Genomic DNA, 24339 nt, shown 5'->3' with positions numbered 1-24339 from the left:
TGAGATACCAGCTAGCAATTGCTATGAGCACACATTAGGAAATTTTAAAAGCTATAATGATAGTAAACTGATATAGAAAAAGATAAAGGGAGTTCTTGCTTTGCTATGCAGCAGCAGCAACAGCAGCTGATTGACTTGCTCGCAGAAGTGGTTCATGGAAGGCCGGCAGCCCCTCCCTCCAGTCCAGGTTACTTATGACACATACGTCAGGAAGGTGGTAAGATGAGCGATGCAAAAAATGACCCCGAGTGGTTATGTGGAGGCATTTTTGACTGTGTTCGAGCGTGTGGCGGAGTGTGAGAACCTACCACCAGAGCAGTGGGTGGAGTTGTTGGCACCCTATCTGACTAGTGAGCCCCAGAAGGCCTATTATGATTTGACATTACAGGATGGACAGGAGGGTGCCAAATTAAAAACTGAAATTTTGGCACACGCAGGAGTGACTATGTCAGTCAAAACACAAAGGGTTCAGCACTGGGTGTATTATGGGAACAAATCGTCTTGATTCCAAATGTTTTCTATGCTGCATCTTGTGCAGAAATGGTTGCAGCCAGAAGCCTCGACTCCAGCCCAGATCGTTGGAATATGGACAAACTCGTGGAACGGTACCAGGTGGTCAAGAAGTCCCTAAGAAAGCCAGGGGGTAGAGTGGTGCTTCTGTAGCGATTACAGGAAGCTCAATTATATGTCCAAGTTTGACACATATCTGATGCCTTGGGTCAATGAGATTATTGAACGGCTAGAATCAGCCATATATATTACCACCCTAGACCTAATGAAAGGGTACTGATAAATTCTCATGTCTCTAAGTGCCAAAAATAAGATGACCTTCTCTACACCTGACAGGTGCTTTCAGTTGACCCGGATGCAGTTCAGACTACAAGAAATCCCAGCTACCTTCCAGAAGTACACCGTCACTTACTTAGACGACATCATGATCTTCAGCCCAGATTGGGGAAGTCACCTGAATAAGGTACAGGCAGTACTAGATGCACTGAGGAAGGCAGGGTTTACAATAAAACCAAAGAAGTGTGCTCTCGTGAAAGAAGAAGGAAAGTACTTGGGCAACGTCATTGGAAAGGGCAAGATAAAGCCATAAATATCCAAGTGCAGAAGAAGAGAGAGGAACGCACTCACCGATCAGGTAAAATCCAATCCTTTATTCAAGCATGGACAAACTTAGCAGGGAGGGGAGTGGAGGATGACGGACGACGGCCGTTTCACGCTGACGAGTGCTTCTACGGGTCCATAAATAAAGAAGGTGGAGGCAATCCAAAAGTGGACTTAGCCGGTCTCCGAAAAGCAGCTTAGGGCATTACAGGGAATTGTGGGATATTATCAGCGATTTATCCCGAATTTCACCATGATAGCCATGCCCTTGATGGATCTTCTCAATGGCACAAAATCATCAATGGTCAAATTGTTCTCTGAAGCTGAGATGGCATTCCAGGAGTTGAAGCTAGTGCTGTGCATATAGTCGGTCTTGGTCGCACCAGACTTCACTAAGGACTTCATGCTCCAGACTGACATCTCAGAGGTCGGTGTGGGAACTTTGCTGTCCCACGAAATAGATGAGGATAAAAATCCAGTCCTGTACCTGAGTAGGAAACTTTCCTCCTGTGAGAACTAGACCATTATAGAGAAAGTGTTTGGCCATCAAGTGGGTAATTGACACCCTGAGATACTACCTGTTAGGCAACAGAAAGTTCAGGCTAGTGTCAGATCATGAGCCCCTGAGACGGATGAGAGAAAAGAAGGCGAATAATGCCTGGGTAACTAGGTGGTTTCTGGCACTCTAGGACTTTACTTTTCATGTGGAGCACAGGCCAGGGAAGTTGCATGGGAATGCAGATGCCCTGTCCAGGGTCTCCTGCTTAGCAAGTGAAGGTGCTAAAACCCCCAGCTTTCGGCAACGGGGGTTATTTGTGACAAAATCACTGGTAAAGTGCTGGAGGGCAGATAAGTTCCACTATGCTTAATGGCATCAGCGATGTTAAACCTATAGTTCCCTCCAGCACACTAAGTGATGTGAGAGTTAAGTTGAGTTGCATAATAGGCTGGCTTTTATGTGGACATCCATAGAGAGGATAGGAGGATGTCCACCTTATCTCCACCTGCAAAGCCAGCACTACTGTGTGCTGACCAAGACCTTTGTGATGTCACAGTCATATGATCTGTCACATGTGGGAGGAGTCACCATCATTGGTGGTATAGTCCATGTTATAGTCAGGCAAATTCATTAACATGAAGGAGAAAACAGACCCAAGCATGAAACCATTATAAGGGCCTAGGAAATAATGTAGTAACATAGGTAAACATAAGCCAGTAACAGAGTATATTATGACTTTACCGAATTACTATAAACCAAGTGGACAGAATGCAACGCTGTGGAATGGCAGTGCTTGCTAGAGCTGGGAAAAATCATAATGGCAAAAGAAGCGAGGTAACTTCTGAAGGCAGATCCGTTGAGTAAGAGAGCATCATAGAAGCAAAACACTTGTGGAGAGCACAGTGCCGGCGAATGGTGCATGCGTGACTTCTCAAGGGGCATCATAGAGTCCAGGAGATGGACTAATGACATGGCAGAAAGTGTGGAACCCATGTTCCGATGAGTGTTTTAGATCTGAAGTTGCTATGTAGGTATAGAGACAGTGGGAATTTTACCTGGGGGCAGACCTGGAATATGGAAGTTAGGCTGCAGCGGGGGGCCATGTTATGGAACGCTAGAAGAAAAAAGTATCATGCTTGAAGAGCAAAGGAACTGGATGTCGTAAAAATCAGAGGGATAATTTAAAAGTGCTCAATGACTCTGCAAATAAGAGAACCGATCATAAATTAAGTGCAAACATGAGTAAAGTATAATCCCTTTCAAGAAATTTATTTTTTATTTTGAGTAAGCAGATAAAACACGCTTGTGCATGGTGGACTATGCATTGACTATGCGTTAAACTCATTGAAATTGCAAAATTAGAATGGATCTTTTTCATGGATTCTGAATGGATACTGAGTCTGACAAAATGAAAGAAATTACCAATAAATTCACAGTATATAGAGACATTCGATAGGTTAGGAGCAACATGTTAGTGAAACGTGTATTCCCCTTTAGTTTACCCAAGTGGCGTTTACATATGGGACACATTATTAAAGTATTCTGTATATGTAATACATGTAGCCTACAAAAAGTGATAGGAGTATATTCTATAAGTAAAGTACAACCTTTTTATTGAAATATTACAAAATTATTATAAAATTGCAACACAGACATAAAATTTAGGACAGAGGTAGAATCAAGGAAAGACCACAATGCAGTCCCTTAACAGTATGCAAGCAGCACTGCTATCCATTAATTAAATGAAAGGGACATGTACAATAGGGGTTGCTATACATACACAGAACACAATAATGGTCTGCTGGGGAACAAAATCAAGAGTAGTATAATAATTAGCAATATGAAGTGACATCAAGTTCTTATAAGGTTAGTATAATGACTTCTTTGCCCAGCAAATTCAAAGGCCCAAAGTGAATTGTGTGATTATGGCTGACACACAATTAAAATTCAATGGTTGATCAATATAGACCAGACCCCATACCAATATGTATGATCGACCATACATTCACTACAATATACTCAAATTGTGGAAAAAAGAAAAATTGGAGTCCGGCTCAAAAGGACTGGATTTTCCTTTTCTTTTTTCTTTTTCAAAAGAAAATATAGTGTGTACAATAGATAAATTTACATGGTCGACATGATCCAGTCAACGCGTTTTGACTGCACTAGGCAGTCTTACTCTTGATGTGAGGCCAGGGTGAGGCCGGTATCTGAGCCCCAGGTGAATGAGCATAGAGCAACTGGATGAGCTGGAATCAAGTTTCTATACTCAGATTGTACCTCCATAAATTAAGTGTAGATAAAGTGTTAGAATAGCTTACCCATGTTGAACATTGACCAACCATTGAATTTAAGGGACTACATTGTGGTCTCTACTTACCTCTGTCCTAAATTTTATGTACTGCATGTGTTGTAATTTTATAATAATTTTGTAATATTTCAATAAAAAGGTTGTTTTACTTAAAGAAAGTACTCCATTCATTTTTTGTAGACTATATATAAAATGTAAGAGATTGTTGAATTCCGTGGTCTTATCAAAAAGATAAAGTGGTGAGTGTCCCAGTTGTATCTTTGATGATCATAGTAACAAGGAAACTGAGGTGGTGTAGAACATAGTGTATGTCAAAAGTGAGACTAGACCAGGTCGAGTTAAAGACTTGATGAAGGGAGAGAAGGGAATAAACCATTGCTGCACCAATGACAGATGACATCATCTATGTATCTCTTCCACAGCAAACAATTATCCTGGAACAATGAATTTGGATAGATGACTGATTCGTCGAAGGATGGCATGTAGCAGTTTGCGTAAGGGGTGCCACATTGGATGCCATTGCTACACCCTGTATCTGTAGATAAAACTGGGTTCATCAAATCACTGCATAGTCCTATCATTGTGGGATCATAATGTGATCAGTCCAGCAATCTGGTGACTGTTTCAATGGCTTTGAAATGACAAATTGATGGATAGAAGCTGTTCATATCAAATGAAACTGGGCATGTATCTTTATCAATATGCCCGACATCGGTAAAGATCTTTAGAAAGGAGATGGTGTCAAGAAAAAATTAACTGGTTCATTTCACAAATGGGTTTAATATTTTCTTTTTAAAAGAAGATGATTAAAGGAGAGAGGAGAGTCAGTTGAAGCCACAATGGGTCACCCTGGGGAATTGTCCAAACATTTATGTATTTTTGGCAATTTAATCTATAAAACAGTGGAGTGACTGGATGCTCATATAAAAAAGGAAATCATAGGTTTTGGAGTCAAAGAAATAATGTGTTTATCAAGTACATGTTTCATCTCTGGGAGAATATAGTGGTCTGGAGGGAACGCTGATGACAGAGGCCACCGGAGCAAAAATTGGGGATATTAAAATCTTAATAATTAATAATAATAATAATAATACTTTTATTTATATAGCACCAACATATTCCGCAGCGCTTTACAAATTATAGAGGGGATTTGTACAGACAACAGACATAACAGCATAACAAAAATCACAGTTCAAAATAGATACCAAGAGGAGTGAGGGCCCTGCTCGCAAGCTTACAAACTATGAGGAAAAAGGGGAGATACTAGAGGTGCGTGGTAACAATTGCTTTTGTTGTTTGGACCAGCCATAGTGTAAGGCTCAGGTGTTCATGTAAAGCTGCATGAACCAGTTAGTAGCCAAAGTATATAGCAGTTCAGACACAGAGGGCTATTAACTGCATAAATTGTATGAGAACATGATGCGAGGAACCTGATTTTGGTTTAACTTATGTGAATGGACCACACAGGGATAATTAGGTTAATGCGTTGAGGCGGTAGGCCAGTCTGAACAAGTGCGCTTTTAGGGCACGCTTAAAACTGTGGGGACTGGGGATTAATCGTATTATCCTGGGTAGTGCATTCCAAAGAATTGGCGAAGCACGTGAAAAGTCTTGAAGACTATAGTGGGAGGTTCTGATTATTGAGGATGCTATCTTCAGATCTTTAGCAGAACGGAGAGGACGGGTAGGGTGGTAGGCTGAGACCAGGGAGATGTAGGGTGGTGCTGAGCCATGGAGTGCTTTGTGAATGAGGGAAATAGCTTTGTACTGGATTCTGGAGTGGTTGGGTAACCAGTGTAATGACTGGCACAGGGTAGAGACATCGGTGTAATGGTTGGTGAGGAATATAATCCTGGCAGCAGCATTCAATACAGATTGGAGTGGGGAGAGTTTGGTAAGAGGGAAGCCATTTAGGAGAGGGTTACAATAGTCCAGACGAGAATGAATGAGTGAAAAAGTAAGAGCTTTTGCAGAGTTGAAAGTAAGAAAAGGGCGAATTCTAGAAATGTTTTTGAGTTGCAGATAAGAAGAGCGAGCCAATGATCGGATGTGAGGGGTGAAGGAAAGCCCAAGGCAGCGGGCATGTTGCTTGGGAGTAATGGTGGAACCACACACGGAGATGGCAATGTCAGGCAAAGGTAGGTTAGTAGAGGGAGAGAACATGAGGAGTTCAGTTTTTGACAGGTTCAGTTTCAGATAGAGGGAGGACATGATGTTAGAGACAGCGGTAACACAATCACTGGTGTTTTCTAAAAAGACAGGTGTGTGAGATCAGGAGAAGAAGTGTATAATTGGGTGTCATCAGCATAGAGATGGTACTGGAACCCAAATCTACTGACTGTTTGTCCAATAGGGGTAGTATTCAAAGTGAAGAGGAGGGGGCCTAGGACTGATCCTTGAGGAGCCCCAACAGTAAGGGGAAGGTGAGAGGAGGAGGAACCAGCAAAAGAAACAGTGAAGTAGCGATCAGAGAGATAGGAGGAGTACCAGGAGAGAACAGGGTCCTTGAGGCCGATGGAGCGGAGCATAGTGAGGAGGAGCTGATGGTCCACAGTGTCGAATGCTGAGGAGAGATCCAAGAGAATTAGCATGGAGTAGTGACCATTAGATTTAGCTGTTAGTAGATCATTAGAGACTTTAGTGAGGGCAGTTTCAGTAGAGTGTAAAGAGCGGAAACCAGATTGAAGAGGGTCGAGAAGAGAGTTATCTGAGAGATAGCAGGTAAGATGGGAGTGGACCAGATGTCCGAGGAGTTTAGAGAAGAAAGGAAGATTAGAGACAGGTCTATTATTAGCGGCACAGTTTTGATCGAGGGATGGTTTTTTAAGTAGTGGATGTATGATGGCATGCTTAAATGAAGAGGGAAAGATACCGGAAGAGAGAAAAAGGTGACAGCTGGGGAAAGGGACTGTAGGAGATGTGACTGAATGAGGTCACTGGTTCAAGTGGTCAGCAAGAAGATGCAAGGAGCCTGATTACTTCTTCTTCTGTTATTGGTTCAAAGTCAAAGAGTGATCTAGATGCTGTGGGGGAGGGAGGACAGTGCCTAGTATGAAGGAATTGAGAGATAATTTCCTGTCGGATGTGGTCAATTTTTTCTTTGAAGTAATTGGCCAGATCGTCAGCACGGAGATCTGTGGTTGGGGCCTGCACTCTTGGGTTGAGTAGGGACTGGAAAGTGTCAAAGAGACGTTTAGGGTTATTGGACAGGGAGGTGATAAGGGTGTTAAAATAGGTTTGTTTGGAGAGGTGAAGGGCAGAGTTGTATGTTTTAAGCATGAACTTATAATGGATGAAATCTTCAGGTAGATTAGATTTTCTCCACAGACGTTCAGCAATGAGTTAAAAAAAAAAATTCAACTGAAGAAGACAGTTATCTGCTGTCAAACCACATTGTGATTAAAGATTTTAATATCCCCAACTTTTGCTCAGGTGGCCTCTGTCATCAGCGCTCCCTCCAGACTGCTTTATTCTCTCAGTCTTCACTGCATCTCCCTCCTATAGGGACTGCGGCGATAGCTGCATCTGACAAGCCAACATCTCCTTTGATGCTCCAGGACCTTCCACCATGTGACCGGCAGGTCCCTGATCACTTGGGACGCATTGCTCAGAGTCTCCCACATGCCAGCATCTCTCCAGACTCAGCCACCTTTCTTTGCTCATCACCTTCCAGACATGACTGTGTCGATGCCTTCAAGCTGCAGTTCACCCACTCCACCGGACTAGGAACCCTTTCCAGCCACTTAAAGGGAACCTGTCTGTTGTGAATTCTGCTTTTGGGCTCCCTCCGGTGGTTGTAGGTGGTAATGCAGTTGTCCCTGGGCTGCAGTCCTGGACAGGTGTATCTGCTGATTGCAATTCAGACTGGGGTATTTAGGTTTGCAGGACTCATTAGTCCTTTCCAGTTGTCAATGTTTCTTGGGAAGTGTTGGACCTCTGTCTGGCTTCTGCTTAGCTGCCAATTCAGCAAAGATAAGTGTCTGTTTCTTTTTCTATGGCACACAAGCTGTGTGCTTGTTTTTTGATTGTATTTCTGCTCTGAGTGTAGGATTCTCTGGAGATGCAGATATACGTTCCACGTCTTTAGTTAGATGGAGGAATTTTTTGTATAATCTGCTGTGGATATTTTTGGAAGGGTTTTAATACTGACCGCACAGTACTCTGTCCTATCCTTTCCTATTTTAGCTAGAGTGGCCTCTTGTGCTAAATCCTGTTTTCTGCCTGTGTGTGCCTTTCCTCTCCTACTCACAGCCAATATTTGTGGGGGGCTGCCTATCCTTTGGGGTTCTGCTCTGAGGCAAGGTAGAATTCCTATTTCCATCTATAGGGGTATTTAGTCCTCCGGCTGTGACGAGGTGTCTAGGGTTTGTTAGGTACACCCCACGGCTACTTCTAGTTGCAGTGTTAAGATCAGGATTTGCAGTCAGTATAGTTACCACCTACTCCAGTGAAAGTTTTCATGCTGCTCCAAGGTCACCAGATCATAACACCTGTCACCCCGAAAATCGCGGGTGAGGTAAGCCCACCGGCATCAGGGGCTTATCTACAGCATTCTGTAATGCTGTAGATAAGCCCACGATGTTACCTCAAAGAGGAGAAAAAGATGTTAGATTATACTCACCCAGGGGCGATCCCGCTGCTGGTCCGGTCAGATGGGTGTCTCTGGTCTGCTGCGGCACCTCCCATCTTCATTCCATGACGTCCTCTTCTGATCTTCAGCCATGGCTCCGATGCAGGCGTACTTTGTCTGCCCTGTTGAGGGCAGAGCAAAGTACTGCAGTGCGCAGGCGCTGGGGCCTCTCTGACCTTTCCGGCGCCTGCGCACTGCAGTACTTTGTTCGCGGTGACAGGTTCCCTTTAACATTGTTATGCTTGTTCAGCATAAGCTACTATGGTGAGTAGGTCCGTGACCATTTTATATCCATTCCCCGGCTGATACCATTCATGTGCGCTCCCCTTTCTCTTTTGTTCCTATGTTTCATCTCTGTGCTCTTATTCTTAGTGGGATTCTCTTTCAAATTTTTATACACTGTAACATCATTGAATTGTGAAAAAATATCATATATACAATCTGTTTTTTATGACCACTATGGTGCCCCCTTGCACCATTTAATGATAATGTCGTCATCATTAAATTATAATTGTACTGCTTGTTGATTAAGGCAGGGGAAATTTCTGTTGCAAATAGACTGCCTTGATTATGTCTGTGCGCAGTGCAGCAAATTCCTTGTCAACAAAACCATTAAAAGTCTCAAGGTTCTGATAATGTGTTGAGAGCATGGGAAAGCGTGGTGATGGCTGGGGCTACCTGTGGTATAGCGTTAGACAAAAACTGTAGATTCCGAGCGAATTGCTGCAAATCTAATTCAATATTGAACATGTTATATTTGTAAGAGAGACAAAAGGACAGTGTTTTTTTTAAAATGCAAGTTTAACAGTCCCTAGTAATTTGAACGAGATATTCACAACAAGGGAGGTGTTAACTGGGACCGTGTCACCCGTGTTGTGTCTGAGGCCCCTCTTACATTGACCATGTCATCTTGTCTTTTTCTTCTGGGATATCATCTGGTTTGACATAAAAAAGATGCAGTGAACCATGTCTTTCATTGTTGGAGCTGGAAAGTGAATCAGTAGATTATTTTTGACCTCTTTAGTAGCTACTGTAGGTAATATAGGAATCTTTCCATTTGTAGAACCTGTTATGTAAGTAATTCTCCATGTGTTTTTCAAATTTGGATCACTTCTTAATTATGGCCTCCCTCCGATACTGGTTAGTGTATTGTCTTTGGATTGCCTTTACCTAAAAGAGCTCTTTCATACTTATTTTCGAGTGCGTAGTTCTCTACAATTCAATTAATGAGGTAGGACCCTCTTTAGACAGCAGCAGCAGGAGTGATGTGATTGTTACTCAACTCATTCCAAAGCACCTCTATTGGGTTGAGGTTGGATAATTGTTGAGGTAATGTCATTTGATGCAGCACTTCATAAATAGCCATTACATAACCTGAAGATGTGTTTTGGGAAACTCTCATTGCAGAATGATGTGGTAGCTATGCTGGGTAAGTGTGCCTTGAAATTGGAAAAAATTGCCAATATTTAAACTAGCAAACCACACCATCACACCTCCCCTCCATGCCTCATGATGGGCACTACACGTGGAAGCCATACTTCTCCTTTTCAGAGCACAAACACATGGTGGTTGGTACATAAAATTTTGACTCATCTGACTACAATACATATTTTTACTAATCCAATTTTCAGTCTTTGTGTTGCATCCTTAAAACAAGCCTCTTGTTCTGTGCAGTCATCAGTAGTGGATGTGTTTCCAGCAATTCAACCACTAAGGTCTGCTACTTGCTGTCTCTTCTTGACAGCTGATGTTCAGATATGTCAACTACCTGATGCCTATGCATTATTTATTTATAAGGCCTGCTTATATAGCTGTCAGCCATCTCTGCTTAGCACTCTCGCACTCTGTCTGTCTCTGTGTCATCTCTGACTGCCACTTATTTCTGGAGAACAAAAAGATCAGCAGTCAGAAATCAGACATGCTAGAGCCTTATTTTCACTGCCAATCATCAGTTTGGCGCCCACATACATATTAGACTGTCTGCAGGCTTAGCCAATGTTTGACTAATGGTCATGAAGGCCTTTGGTCACTACAACATTGATAAAGAGCATTAAATAAAAACCATAGAGAATGAAATGGTTAAACTCTTTTTGTGTCTCTTGTTTTTTGTTTCCTAAAAATGATTTACCTAAATCTTGAAATATAACTATCAATGTTCCCTCATTGTGCCTATTACTCTATTGTATTATTGTTTGTTATTTCTGTTTTTAATTTGGAAGATATGAAATATCTGAAACGCTGTGGTTTGCCTGGCCTATTGTAATAAATTATGAAAAAATTGCTACATGTCATTGTCCAGCTTTTAACCTCATTTAACCTTGTTATTTACCTCATATTTAACTTTTTTAAATGGTCATTGGTCATCCATCATCCATCTTCAGTTGATATACAGCTGCTTATTTTGCACAAAAACATTACAGCCAGTCTCAAATTATTTGTTTTCTTTAGTGGTGGAATGATTTATATTGCTAATGACTAACATAAAATGATTATAATCTAATAGGTAGGATGATTAAAAGAGGATCTGTCGGCTGTCCTAAAGTGTCAGATTTAATAAATATTTTTACTTCCAATGAAATAACGTTTCAGATGCATCTTTTCTTATAACGTTCCATTGTGCCAGTTCTCTGTTTTTCTCCTTAGAAATATATGGCTAAACTGCTAACTGTGAATTATTCTTCTTTTCAAATAGGTGATCTATTATACAACCTGATCTGGTCAGCAATGAAAAGACAGTGATAAACAGGCTAGGACTATATCCACAAATGTAACATCCAGTTGTCAATGTATTCATTCTTTTCTAGCAGAAATAAAATTAATTTGATTAAAGGAATTTTCTTACACAATGAACTATATGTCACACAAATGTTTGGCTGACTTGAAATAATACAAAAAAGTCTGACTATATTATGCCACACTGGTAATTTTGGGTAATAAATCAGATTAATGTCAGCTTCTCCAAAGCAAAAGAGCAGTAAAATGTTATAGACAACCTACATACGGTAATAGAAAATTCCAAAATATGACACCAAAATCATATAACAGCCCAAAAATACTACCATATAATATATAAACTAAACTCTGTATTCAAAAAGTAGGCAAAAATAAATTTTTGAAATATTTTATTAATTGAACATGGAAAACAAATTTAAGAACAATATACAACACAAGGAATTATTAAAAAGTATATTAAAAAAAGAGACAGAAGAAGGCATGCACCAATGGAAAACAGTCACAGGATATCACAGCCTATATGATTAAATGTATAGCAGTAATTCATGAAATATCGGTATATATATTTATAAAAGATTTATTGTAGGAATATATTTACTTGCATAGTCTGTAATATCCTGCCACTGTTTTCCATTAGAACTTGCCCTTTCCCTCTCCGTACTTTTATATATATTTTTTTTAAATCATGTATTGTGTTGTATGTTGTTCTTAATTTAGTTTTTCACATTTATTCAATCAATAAAATATTTTGTATACTTTATTATTGTCTACTTTTTTAAAACAGTATTTAGTTTACATAACAGAGTTATACGATGAAATATCAGGTTTTTCAAGGTATAAAAGTTGTCTTTCATGGTGTTCCTTATTACCGTATATACTCGATTATAATCCGAACCAAGTATAAGCCGAGACCCCTAATTTTGCCACAAAAAAATGGGAAAACTTAATGACTCGAGTATAAGCCTAGGGTGGAAAATGCAGCAGCTACCGGTAAATATCAAAAATACAAATAGATACCAATAAAAGTAAAATTAATTGAGACATCAGTAGGTTAAGTGTTTTTGAATATCCATATTAAATCAGGAGCCCCATATAATGCTCCATACAGTTCATGATGGGCCCCATAAGATGCTCCATACTAAAATATGCCCCATATAATACATAGTAACATAGTAACATAGTTATTAAGGTTGAAGGAAGACTTTAAGTCTATCTAGTTCAACCCATAGCCTAACCTAACATGCTCTAACATGTTAATCCAGAGGAAGGCAAAAAAAAACCATGTGGCAAAGAGTAAGCTCCACATTGGGGAAAGAAATTCCTTCCTGACTCCACATACGGCAATCAGAGTAGTTCTCTGGATCAACGCCCTATGAAGGAATCTAGTGTATATATCCTGTAACATTATACTTTTCAAGAAAGGTATCCAGTCCCCTCTTAAATTTAAGTAATGAATCACTCATTACAACATCATGCGGCAGAGAGTTCCATAGTCTCACTGCTCTTACAGTAAAGAATCTGCATCTGTTATTATGCTTAAACCTTCTTTCCTCCAGACGTAGAGGATGCCCCCTTGTCCCTGTTTCAAGTCTTTGATTAAAAAGATAATCAGAAAGGTCTTTGTACTGTCCCCTCATATACGTAGACATTAAAATAAGATCACCACTTAGCCTTCGTTTTTCCAAACTAAATAGCCCAAGTGTAATAACTTATCTTGGTATTGCAGACCCCCCAGTCCTCTAATAACCTTGGTCGCTCTTCTCTGCACCCGCTCCAGTTCAGCTATGTCTTTCTTATACACCGGAGACCAGAACTGTGCACAGTATTCTAGGTGTGGTCGAACTAGTGACTTGTATAGAGGTAAAATTATGTTCTCCTCATGAGCATCTATGCCTCTCATAATGCATCCCATTATTTTATTTGCCTTTGTAGCAGCTGCCTGACACTGGCCACTGAATATGAGTTTGTCATCCACCCATATACCAAGGTCTTTTTCATTGACAGCTTTGATCCACAAATGCTTATTATGGCCCCATAAGATGCTCCATACAGACATTTGCCCCATATAATGCTGCACAAATGCTGATTATGGCCACATAAGATGCTCCATAGACACATTTGCCACATATAATGCTGCACAAACATTGATTATGGCCCTATAAGATGCTCTGTAAAGATATTTGCCCCATATAATGCTCCACAAACGTTGATAATGGCCGTATAAGATGCTCCATAAAGATATTTGCCCCATATAAAGCTGCGCAAACATTGATTATGCCCCATAGGATGCTCCATAAAGACATTTGCCCCATATAAAGCTGCACAAACATTGATTATGCCCCATAATATGCTCCATAAAGACATTTGCCCCATATAACGCCGCACAAACATTGATTATGCCCCATAAGATGCTCCATGTAGACATTTGCCCCATATGCTGTTGCTGTGATAAAAAAAATCACATATTCACCTCTCATCGCTCAGGCCCCCGGCACTTGCTATATTCACCTGCTCCTCGTTCCTTCGCCGATGGCTCCCGCTCCATCTTCCCTGTCCTCTGCACTGACTATTCAGACAGAGGGCGGCGCACACTAATCACGTCATCCTGTCCTCTGACATGAGCGTCAGTGCTGAGGACAGGGAATATGCAGCGGCAGCCAGCAGCGATGGAACGGGGAGCAGGTGAATATTGCGAACTACGTTATACTCACCTGCTTCTGGCTTGGTCCCTGGTTCCCCGACACTGGCAGCTTTTTCCTGTATTGAGCGGTCACATGGTACCGCTCATTACAGTAATGAATATGTGGCTCCACCCCTATGGGAGTGGAGTGGGGTCCATATTCGTTACTGTAATGAGCGGTACCATGTGACCGCTCACTACAGGAAGAAGCTGCCGGCACCGGGGAACCAGGGACTGCGCCAGGAGCAAGTGAGTATGATTACACAGCTGCTGCTCCCCCTCTTCTGCCGTCCTCTGGGTATGACTTGAGCATAATCTGAGGGGCAATTTCAGCATAGAGTAAAGCATGACGAAGAAGATGCGCATGACCGGGAAAGGTGGAAAAAAGAGGTGTGCAGGACTGGATGGAGGACAGGTGAGTGGCGAAGTGAATATTATTTTTTTACCTTTGCCAATCCTCTTTAACTCAGCAAAATGGCATTAATACTGCTGAATTTGCGTGGAGTGAATTGCAAAATATTCATAATTTGGAGGGTATCAATTTTTGGCAAATTGTAGGGTAATTCAAATCCACTCTAATAAACTGTCACGGTGCCTGGATATCTATGCTGCAGGGGAAACTGCAAACAGCAGCTGAACAAAACGCCAAGTTACTAACCTGAACCCACGGGACCTTAGACATGAAACAGAGTGTACAGGTAATGAACAGGACCTAGACCATGTGACAGAGTGGGAGGAGGAAAAGGGGGCGGAGCCAGACGCCAGGGAAACAGAGAAAGGACAAGCACTAAAGAATTATCAAACAAGCAGAAGTCGGAGCCAGGAGATTACGAGGTACCAAAACAGAGAGACAGGGGATCCTCAGAAGCAAAGCCAGAGTTCAGAAGCCAGGAACACAAACAAGGTAAAGCACAGAAAGCAAGACAACGCTATGCAAACCAAGCACACAATCCAGGAGTCACGCATACAGACAAACACAGAATCTATAGCTGACAGAGAAACCAGGCTAGGAGCGAGTATAAATACCCCTCCCAATATAGAAAAGAGGCTAGCAAAAATTAACCCTGACAGGACATTAACCATGTCCTGACCATGACATAAACTCACATCTCTGCTTTTTACTATCATGATGCTACATTTATAGGAATAAAGTTGTACAAACTACATGGAAGATAAATGATTACTTTAAGTATTAAAGTTAACGCATGGCTTAATGATTTGCCACCCACTCAAGTCCACTTGGTGGTTGCTATCATTAATTTATTTGTAAATACAAAATATTCATGCAGACGTAAAAATAGTATCATCTCATTTAAAAAAAAAAACTATATATTTTGTCCCTATGCTGTGGACAGCTCTAAATGATCTTTCACATTTGCAGTTGGAAAAAAAACTGTAAAAAAGAATCAAAGTGTAATAAGAAAAGCATTTAGCTGCATTCTATACTATATTCTGAGAAATTCCCATACTAAGGTTGTGATATAAGTGCCTCAGCTATTTTACCTAGAAGGTGGTATAGATTTTCCTTCCTTCATTTTTTCCGTGTGAAACTGAACACTTCAGGTGGCAAGGCAATCTTTGTTGATGGTGACCACTAATCACTGCTATTTCCAACAGTAACCAGAGTGTAAAATTGTGTTTAATGTTCCCTGCTGTTGATTTGAAGTTTTAGTTTGCTTCCATCTGTGTGGCCGGTTCTTGTTAAAAGGTAAAATAAGTTCAGCAGTTTGATTCTGACTGAGGAAATGTACTCTGACAAATTGCTACAAGCATTGTTTGAATGAATACATCATATCAAACACCTTGATCCATTTTGTTGACAAGCAAAATTATTGAAAATTCACTTAACCATCACAAAATATTCTTCTAAAGTGCTTAGTCATGCTGGAGAAAAGAAAGAAAAAACTCAGCAAGATGCTTTTGCCTTCCATTTTTGAAAGTGTGGATTACAAATGTTACTGTAAGATATCACATATGAGTTTGGATGTACAGGTATTAAGAATATCTGAACACAGGTTTGTATTTTTTACTAACCTAGGGACCCCAAAATCATGCATTTTAGTCAATAACATAAATGAGCTCCAACTCTAGGGGCGAGTAAGCTATTCCAGATATTTTGTTTTCATACTGTACATAATCGCACAGCAGGTGAAAGTGGCTATGGATGGTATACTGGCAGGCATGGCAGGTGCAGGCAGGTCTGGCTGATACACAGACTGGCATGGCAGGTGCAGGAGGGTTCGGCTGATACACAGACTGACACAGCAGGTGCAGGCGGGTCCAGCTGATATGCAATCTGGCACAGCAGGTGCAGGCGGGTCCACATGATATACAGATATGGCATGGCAGGTGCAGGTGGGTCTGGCTGATATACAGACTGGCATGACCGAACTAGCAAGGAGGTTTAGGAACGGAAGGACAGAAACTAGCAGAACTAGTGGGTACTAGCAGACATGGACCAGAAAACTGGCAAGCATGTAGTGAACAAACTAGCAATGTGCAAGGGCACCTCCATGCAGGTGGAGATGCCTTAAATAATAGGTGTCTCTCAGTCATTGGCTGGGGACACTTTAGGATGATGTACATGGCCCCATTAGAAGGAGGAAGTGCACGTGCTGGAAGCAAGGTGTACGGTGATCTGCGCTCAGTGCACAGGCCCTCAGCAGCAGCCAGAGAGGAAGGAGGAAGTGCAGGACAGGCAGTAAGTGAGTCAGCGTTTCTACCCGGGGAGAGGGGCAGAGTGCAGGGACGTCGGTGCTACAGAGATCAAACCTGAAATTCAGTGTCTCTAAGTTTGAGGGGGAAGTGAATCATTGAAGTCTGAAATGACATATAAATGAACCAAGTGTGATAGAGGAAAAAGGAAATTGGGAAAGGAAGAAGAGGTCTTCAGAGAGATCTTCTTGGAGGAGAGAAAGTGTTTATTGCCATTCAGGAGTCCCTAGATGAAGGTTGATTTTCATTGATGGGTCCATGAGATATGTAGGCTATACCAAGTAAATGACACACCAAGGAGGCACTTTGTGAAGGGTTCCATTATAGTAATTATGACATTATGGAAATGAAAAAAGCTTAAAGTGAATCTGTCAGCAGGATTTTGCTCAAGAAAATACAGATACTTTCAGGTTGGTGCAGTTATTCAGATTGATATGATGCCTTAGATGATGAAATCCGTCTTGTAGTTGTTGTTTAATCTGTATTTGTAGTTTTCAGTTAATGAGATTTTTGTGTTTCGGGGCAGCCTGTGTTCGGGTCTTTATGTGACGCTCTGCTCACACAGCCTTCTTTATGGGCTTTTGACAGGTCACTGATCCTTCAATGACCTGCCTCCTATTTTACATAATGCATATAATAGTGTTGATATTACTGTTGATAATATGCATTATTGTTGATAATACCTATAATATTGTGACTATTGTGATAACTGGCAGCGACGCCTTTGCAGTAGCATCTCTCTCTTACTAAAAGTTGCTACTGCGCAAGTACCAGCGGCAGCGCCATTTTGTTGTAGGAAACAAATTTTGACTGCAGCAAAATTGCACCTGCTGTGGCGCATGCACAGTAGCATCTATTGCTTGCCGATAGATTCTACTGCACAAGCAACATTGTACCACCAGTGGGGCTTGAACAGTAGCATCTATCAGTAAGAGGCAGATGGTAATGCACAGGCGCCGCTCCCAGTGTCATTTTTTTAAGTAATTTTTTCTTCTCTCAGCCTCATAATAGCCACAATATTATTGGTATTATTTACACTATTACATATCAAGAATATTATTAACAGTAAAATGAACACTATTATATGAATTATGTAAAATAGGAGGCAGGTCACTGAAGGATTAGTAATCTGTCAGAAGCCAATACAGGTGCATATGTAGGTAGAGCACCGCAAAAAGCCCCCGCCCACAAGCCCGCCCTCAAGTTCCAGATTCTCAGTAACTGAAAACTACCAATACAGGTTAAACAACAACCACAAGATGGATTACATAAATCAAGGTATCATTTTAATCAGTACGAGTATAACAGAGCCAACCTGACAGTGACTGTAGTTTACTGAGCACACTACTGCTGACCTGTTCAATTGAAGGAATGTATGCATCTTTGTTGTAATTTGTTGTACACTTTTGTCCATGTCCTTTCTTTGTTAACCAACCCATAAAACTTACATAAGGATTCTATTGTTATGTGATATTCTTATTATTTGATATTGATGTTGTTACTAATCAGTAACTTTGTCATCCGATATTGATATTGACAATAGTGATATTTCTAACACTATAAGTGCTGTTTATTAACCCAATTTCCAATATTATATTTCATTTTTATTCCATGTAAGCATTTTAACAACCCATGGATCTTTCTGAATATACAACAAATTGACTAGAACAACTAATAATAATAACAATAATGATAATAGTCTTATTAGTCAAATTGTATATTACACAAGACTATAGGGTAGTGTCTGACGATAAGTATATCCATGGCAAGATATAATGTTACAAATTTGATTGCATATTTTAAAATAGACGTGATAGCACTAAAAAAGTCAAATAAAAAAAGTAGAGGGGCAAGAAGTGAGGATGCTCAGAATGTGCTCTCCCAATGTATGAAAAAGACTTTTTCAGAAAATTGATGTAAGACTTCGGTGTTTGAAATATCAGTAAATGAAATAAGCAATTTCAGAGAACTGTTTTATGACCTGAGTAGAACACCGGAAAGACTTTTATAAAAAAAAAAAAAGATCAAGAAATTATCAGGAGGTCACCTATCAACTCTCTTTCTAAATACAACATAGTTACGAAAAGAATAGTGGCATAACTTTTGTAGTGTTTTTCTAGAGGGGATACCGTATATACTCGAGTATAAGCCGACCTGAGTATAAGCCGACCCCCCTAATTTTGCCACAAAAAACTGGGAAAACCTATTGACTCGAGTATAAGCCTAGGGTGGAAATGCAGCATTTTCCGGTGAATTTCAAAAATAAAAATAGATCATTTTTGCCCCATAGCTGTGCCATATAGTGCTCTGCACCGTTCATATTGCCCCATATCTGTGCCCTGTATGCTCTGCATTGTTCATACTGCCCCATATAGTGCTCTGCACCGTTCATACTGCCCCCATATCTGTGCCCCATATATGCTCTGCACCGTTCATACTGCCCCCATATCTGTGCCCCATATAGTGCTCTGCACCGTTCATACTGCCCCCATATCTGTGCCCCATAGATGCTCTGCACCGTTCATACTGCCCCCATAGATGCTCTGCACCGTTCATACTGCCCCATAGATGCTCTGCACCGTTCATACTGCCCCCATATCTGTGCCCCATATATGCTCTGCACCGTTCATACTGCCCCCATATCTGTGCCCCATATAGTGCTCTGCACCGTTCATACTGCCCCCATATCTGTGCCCCATAGATGGCCTGCACCGTTCATACTGCCCCCATAGATGCTCTGCACCGTTCATACTGCCCCCATAGATGCTCTGCACCGTTCATACTGCCCCCATAGATGCTCTGCACCGTTCATACTGCCCCCATAGATGCTCTGCACCGTTCATACTGCCCCCATAGATGCTCTGCACCGTTCATACTGCCCCCATAGATGCTCTGCACCGTTCATACTGCCCCCATAGATGCTCTGCACCGTTCATACTGCCCCCATAGATGCTCTGCACCGTTCATACTGCCCCCATAGATGCTCTGCACCGTTCATACTGCCCCCATAGATGCTCCACATAAATCTGTGCCGCTGCTGCAATAAAAAAAAAAAAAGCCATACTCACCTCTCTTGATTGCAGCTCCCGGCGTCTCGTTCCGGCGTCCGGTCCCGGCGTCTCTCTGCGCTGACTGATCAAGCAGAGGGCGCCGCACACACTATATGCGTCATCGCGCCCTCTGACCTGAACAGTCAGAGCGGAGCGGAGCGACGCCGGGAAGATGGAGCGGCGCCCGGCGGCTGGAACGGGGACAGGTAAATATGACATACTTACCTGGTCCCGACGTCCGGCTCCCTCTGCCGTCCCACGGTCTTCGGGTGCCGCAGCTTCTTTCTCTATCAGCGGTCACCGGCACCGCTGATTAGAGAAATGAATAGGCGGCTCCACCCCTATGGGAGGTGGAGCCGCCTATTCATTTCTGTAATGAGCGGTCCCACGTGACCGCTGAAGAGGGGAAGAGCTGCAGCACAGAAGACCCGTGGGACGGCAGGGGGAGCGCCAGGATCGCTTGGACTAGGTAAGTATGCCTCAGCGCCCTCATGCCCTCACCCGCCGACCCTGCCACCCACCTTGACTCGAGTATAAGCTGAGAGGGGCACTTTCAGCCCAAAAATTTGGGCTGAAAATCTCGGCTTATACTCGAGTATATACGGTAAGTGGAAAACTTGTTTTATCATCTTTATTGTTAAATATTTCCACCCAATCCCTTTGGAATATATTTGTGTTATCAAAATTATTGCTATTTTTTATCAGCTGTTTCAGCTTAGTATATCACAGCAACTTAGTTCATTATTAGGACAGCACAATGACTCAGTGGTTAACACCTTTGCTTTGCAGCACTGGGGTCCTGGGTTAAAATTCCACCAAGGACAATATCTTCAAGGAGTTTGTATGGATTTCCTCTGGGTACTCAAATTTGCTCTCACACTCCAAAGACGTACAAATAGGGAATTTAGATTGTGACCCCATTGAGAACAGCAATGATAATGTACAGTTATATGAAAAAGTTTGGGCACCCCTATTAATCTTAAGCTTAATGTTTTATAAAAATTGCTTTTTTGCAACAGCTATTTCAGTTTCATATATCTAATAACTGTTGGACACAGTAATGTTTCTGCCTTGAAATGAGGTTTATTCTACTAACAGAAATTGTGCAATCTGCATTCAAATAAAATTTGACAGGTGCATAAGTATGGGCACCCTTATTATTTTCTTGCTTTAAATACTCCTACCTACTTCTTACTGACTTACTAAAGCACTTTTTTTGGTTTTCTAACCTAATTAAGCTTTAAACTTCATAGCCAGGTGTATGCAATCATGAGAAAAGCTACATAAAGTTGCCACTTGCAAGTTGTTCTCCTGTTTGAATCTCCTCTGAAGAGTGGCATCATGGGCTCCTCAAAACAACTGTCTAATGATCTGCAAACAAAGATTATTCAACTCCATGAGTTTATGGAGGAGTTTAATTTGAACTCCCTAAACATCCACTTGACGTATAGGTGTGACACAAATTTTATGGAATTTCTAGATGTGGGTGTACATAAAGACGAGAATGGCTGCCTGTACACCAATATCTTTCGTAAATCTACGGCCGTCAACTCTCTCCTTCATGCTTCCTCTTCACATCCGCCAACAATGATTAGATCTATTCCGATAGGCCAATTTTTACATCTACGTAGGAAATGTGCGAATGAAGTAGACTTTGAGAAACAAGCCTTGAACATGAAGGAGAAGTTCTTAGAATGTGGTTATAGCAGGCGCTCCATTAAGAAAGGGTACAATCGGGCCAAATACATAACACGACACCAAGCCCTATATGAAAATAAGCCATCTAAATCTAATTGGGTGATAGGTATATTACCCAGTACCATGGTCAAACCGAGATGATGAGGTTGTACTTAACGAAATCTTGGGCTATTTTGAAATCTGACCCGGACCTGTCACAATATATAGGGGAGAGACCCAACATCACATACCGTAGATCCAAAAATCTAAAAGATCAACTGGTTAAGAGCCACTATACTCACAAATCAGTGATCCCTACCTTTCTTACAAATACAAAAGTGGCTGTAGGATGCAAACCTTGTGGCCAATGCGTCGCTTGCCCAAATATTCAAAGAACAGACTCATTCGGGAACTATGATGGTACGGTTATATATAAAATCAAACATGCCATAACCTGTTCGTCTAAAGTGGTGATTTATCACTCTACATGCCCTTGTTCCCTGGTGTATGTGGGCATGACAACGAGACAACTAAAGGTTCGTGCCAGGGAACATATTTTGGGCATTTTGGCCGCCAAGGAAGTGAGTGATGCATCACTATTGAAGACAATTCCTAAGCATTTCAAATTACATCATGATTGTGATGCATCACTATTGAAGATAACTGGCATAGATATGGTAAGGGTGAATGAGAGAGGTGGTAAACCAAGTGTAGTATTGGCCAAGAAAGAGACCAAGTGGATTTGGACGCTTGATACCGTTTCACTAAAGGGATTAAATGAAAACTTAAGTTTTGCACCTTTTTTGTAACAACCATCTTTTTTAGTTTTTTATAGCAATTTTAAAAGGATTTTATATGAGTAAGATCATTTTTAGTACATTGTTTTAAATATTTTATGTGTTATTGGCTTTTCATGTGGTAATATTCATATTTTATGAGTGTGGTAAATTTATTTTATTATTCATTGTAGTACTTACCTTGTGTGGATTGTGGGCCTGTTCAGTCTGTCGATCGGTTAGCCTTGGATGAAGCCTTGATTGAGGACTTGGGATGTGGCGCACCTAGTTTATAAACAGAAGAGGAAAGAACATGAACATTTATAGACAAATGACCCAAATTGGACATAAAAGCTGGGTCAAATGTCACTATATATTCCATTTTTTTCATCATTTATTTTTTCATCATTTTTATATTTTGTTTTTTAATATTTTCATTTTTTATTTTTCCCTTCCTTCCCTTCCCCTCCCTCCTCTCTTCATTAATTGTATGTATACAGAATTTATTTATTTTTTCTTTTTGTATCATTACTTTGAGAGATATATATATAATTCATATAACTTCATGCAATTCCTTTATTATTTTTTTGTTTTCTTCTTTTCTTCTTGTTCTAATTAATTAATTACTATTACGGTATATATGTGGTGTTTGATACTATAATTATAATAAGTAACCTATACATGCCCATCTTGATTGATTATGTTGTATACATCCTTTAAGTATACTCCATTTTCTGCACCTTCGCATACTGCATTCTGTAATCGTAGTTGTGAAACCCCTGAGTCCACACTGCTAATTTAGTGTTAAGCGCTATATCCCGGAGTACCTGTGCGGCGTACTTTCTTCCACGCTGTGCCCCTGGCTGAGCGCATGCTTGGTCTGTGCCTTGGGGTCCTGGTTCCCTGCGTGCATGTAGCCGTGGCAACGCTGGGTACTCCGTTCCCATGCGGCCAGTCATGTGACGCGGGGACCGGAACTCCGGGGCCTCCTGACTGCGCACGCGCCGGATACACCTGGGCTGCAGCGTTGGAGATTCAAGACGTACACTATATAAACCCCCAGCCACATGTAACAAGCCACCCCCTGACGAAGGTTAAATACCGAAACGCGCGTCGGGCACACGCTGGCATAGGAGAGAGCCCTCCAGGTATAGATGGTATATTTTAAATTTTGGCTGTACAGCTGCACTTTGGAATATGCAAATTTAGGCGGACGCTATCACTGTGCGTTTGTGATAGCTGCCTGCAGTGGTGCACTTTATTTGATTTGGGCTAAGTGGTGGCACATTATCACTTTAATATTTATTTGCACCTTATTGCATCAAGTGTGGTTACACTATAGGGTTATATTAACCCATTCCCCTTCTTTTTTTACACATTAATTTTTCACGGTTTTAATAATAAATTTTTTCTGTACACGCTATACATGTGATAATAATTTTTAGTCAGGTGAATACTATTTCACCTTACTTGCTATATTTGCACATTATTATATATATATTTTTTACACACATTTTTTATATAGGGATAATTTCAAAGTATCCCCCCTCCCCGTTTTTCTTCCTTGTTTTTGCACATTATAGTGTTTGTTATACAGCCTGTTATTCATTTATTTATTTATATCCTGGTATTGTGGAGGCCATATTGCTCGTAAATATATACAGCCCTGTAATCCTGCTGCTGCGCGGATGTGGTTTTTTGTTTTTAAAAATATTCTCTTTTTGATTGTGTAATCATTGGCATTTCTTTTAATAAAGCCATATTTTTAATATTCCCTTGCCTTGTATGTTTTTCTTCTTTTTGGTCCTTGTAGTATTGCTTTGCTTTTATCTTCTTGTGCAGTGGTTCTCACTGCAAACGGGCACAGCGCACCCTGGTGGTTGATTGTATACTTTTTCATATACCTCCTTTTTTTATTGAGTGATATTATAACGTTAAAATTTCTGCACACCAACTGTAGGTATACTGTGTTATTTATTACATAGAGGCGATCAGAGCTTCGCCTCTATGCAGCAGAGCGATCAGGCTTTGCCAGCTTCTAGCCTCCCATGGTGTGCATGGCAAAATTAAAAAAAAAAGGTTTTAAAAAATGTGAAAAAAATAAAAAAAATATAAAAGTTTAGATCACACCCCTTTTGCCCCATTCAAAATAAAACAA

This window comes from Ranitomeya imitator, chromosome 5 (genome assembly GCF_032444005.1).
Source record: "Ranitomeya imitator isolate aRanImi1 chromosome 5, aRanImi1.pri, whole genome shotgun sequence".
In the NCBI taxonomy this organism is placed as follows: Eukaryota; Metazoa; Chordata; class Amphibia; order Anura; family Dendrobatidae; genus Ranitomeya; species Ranitomeya imitator.
The sequence above is the reverse complement of the archived record's forward strand: the minus strand, read 5'-3'. Positions refer to the sequence as shown.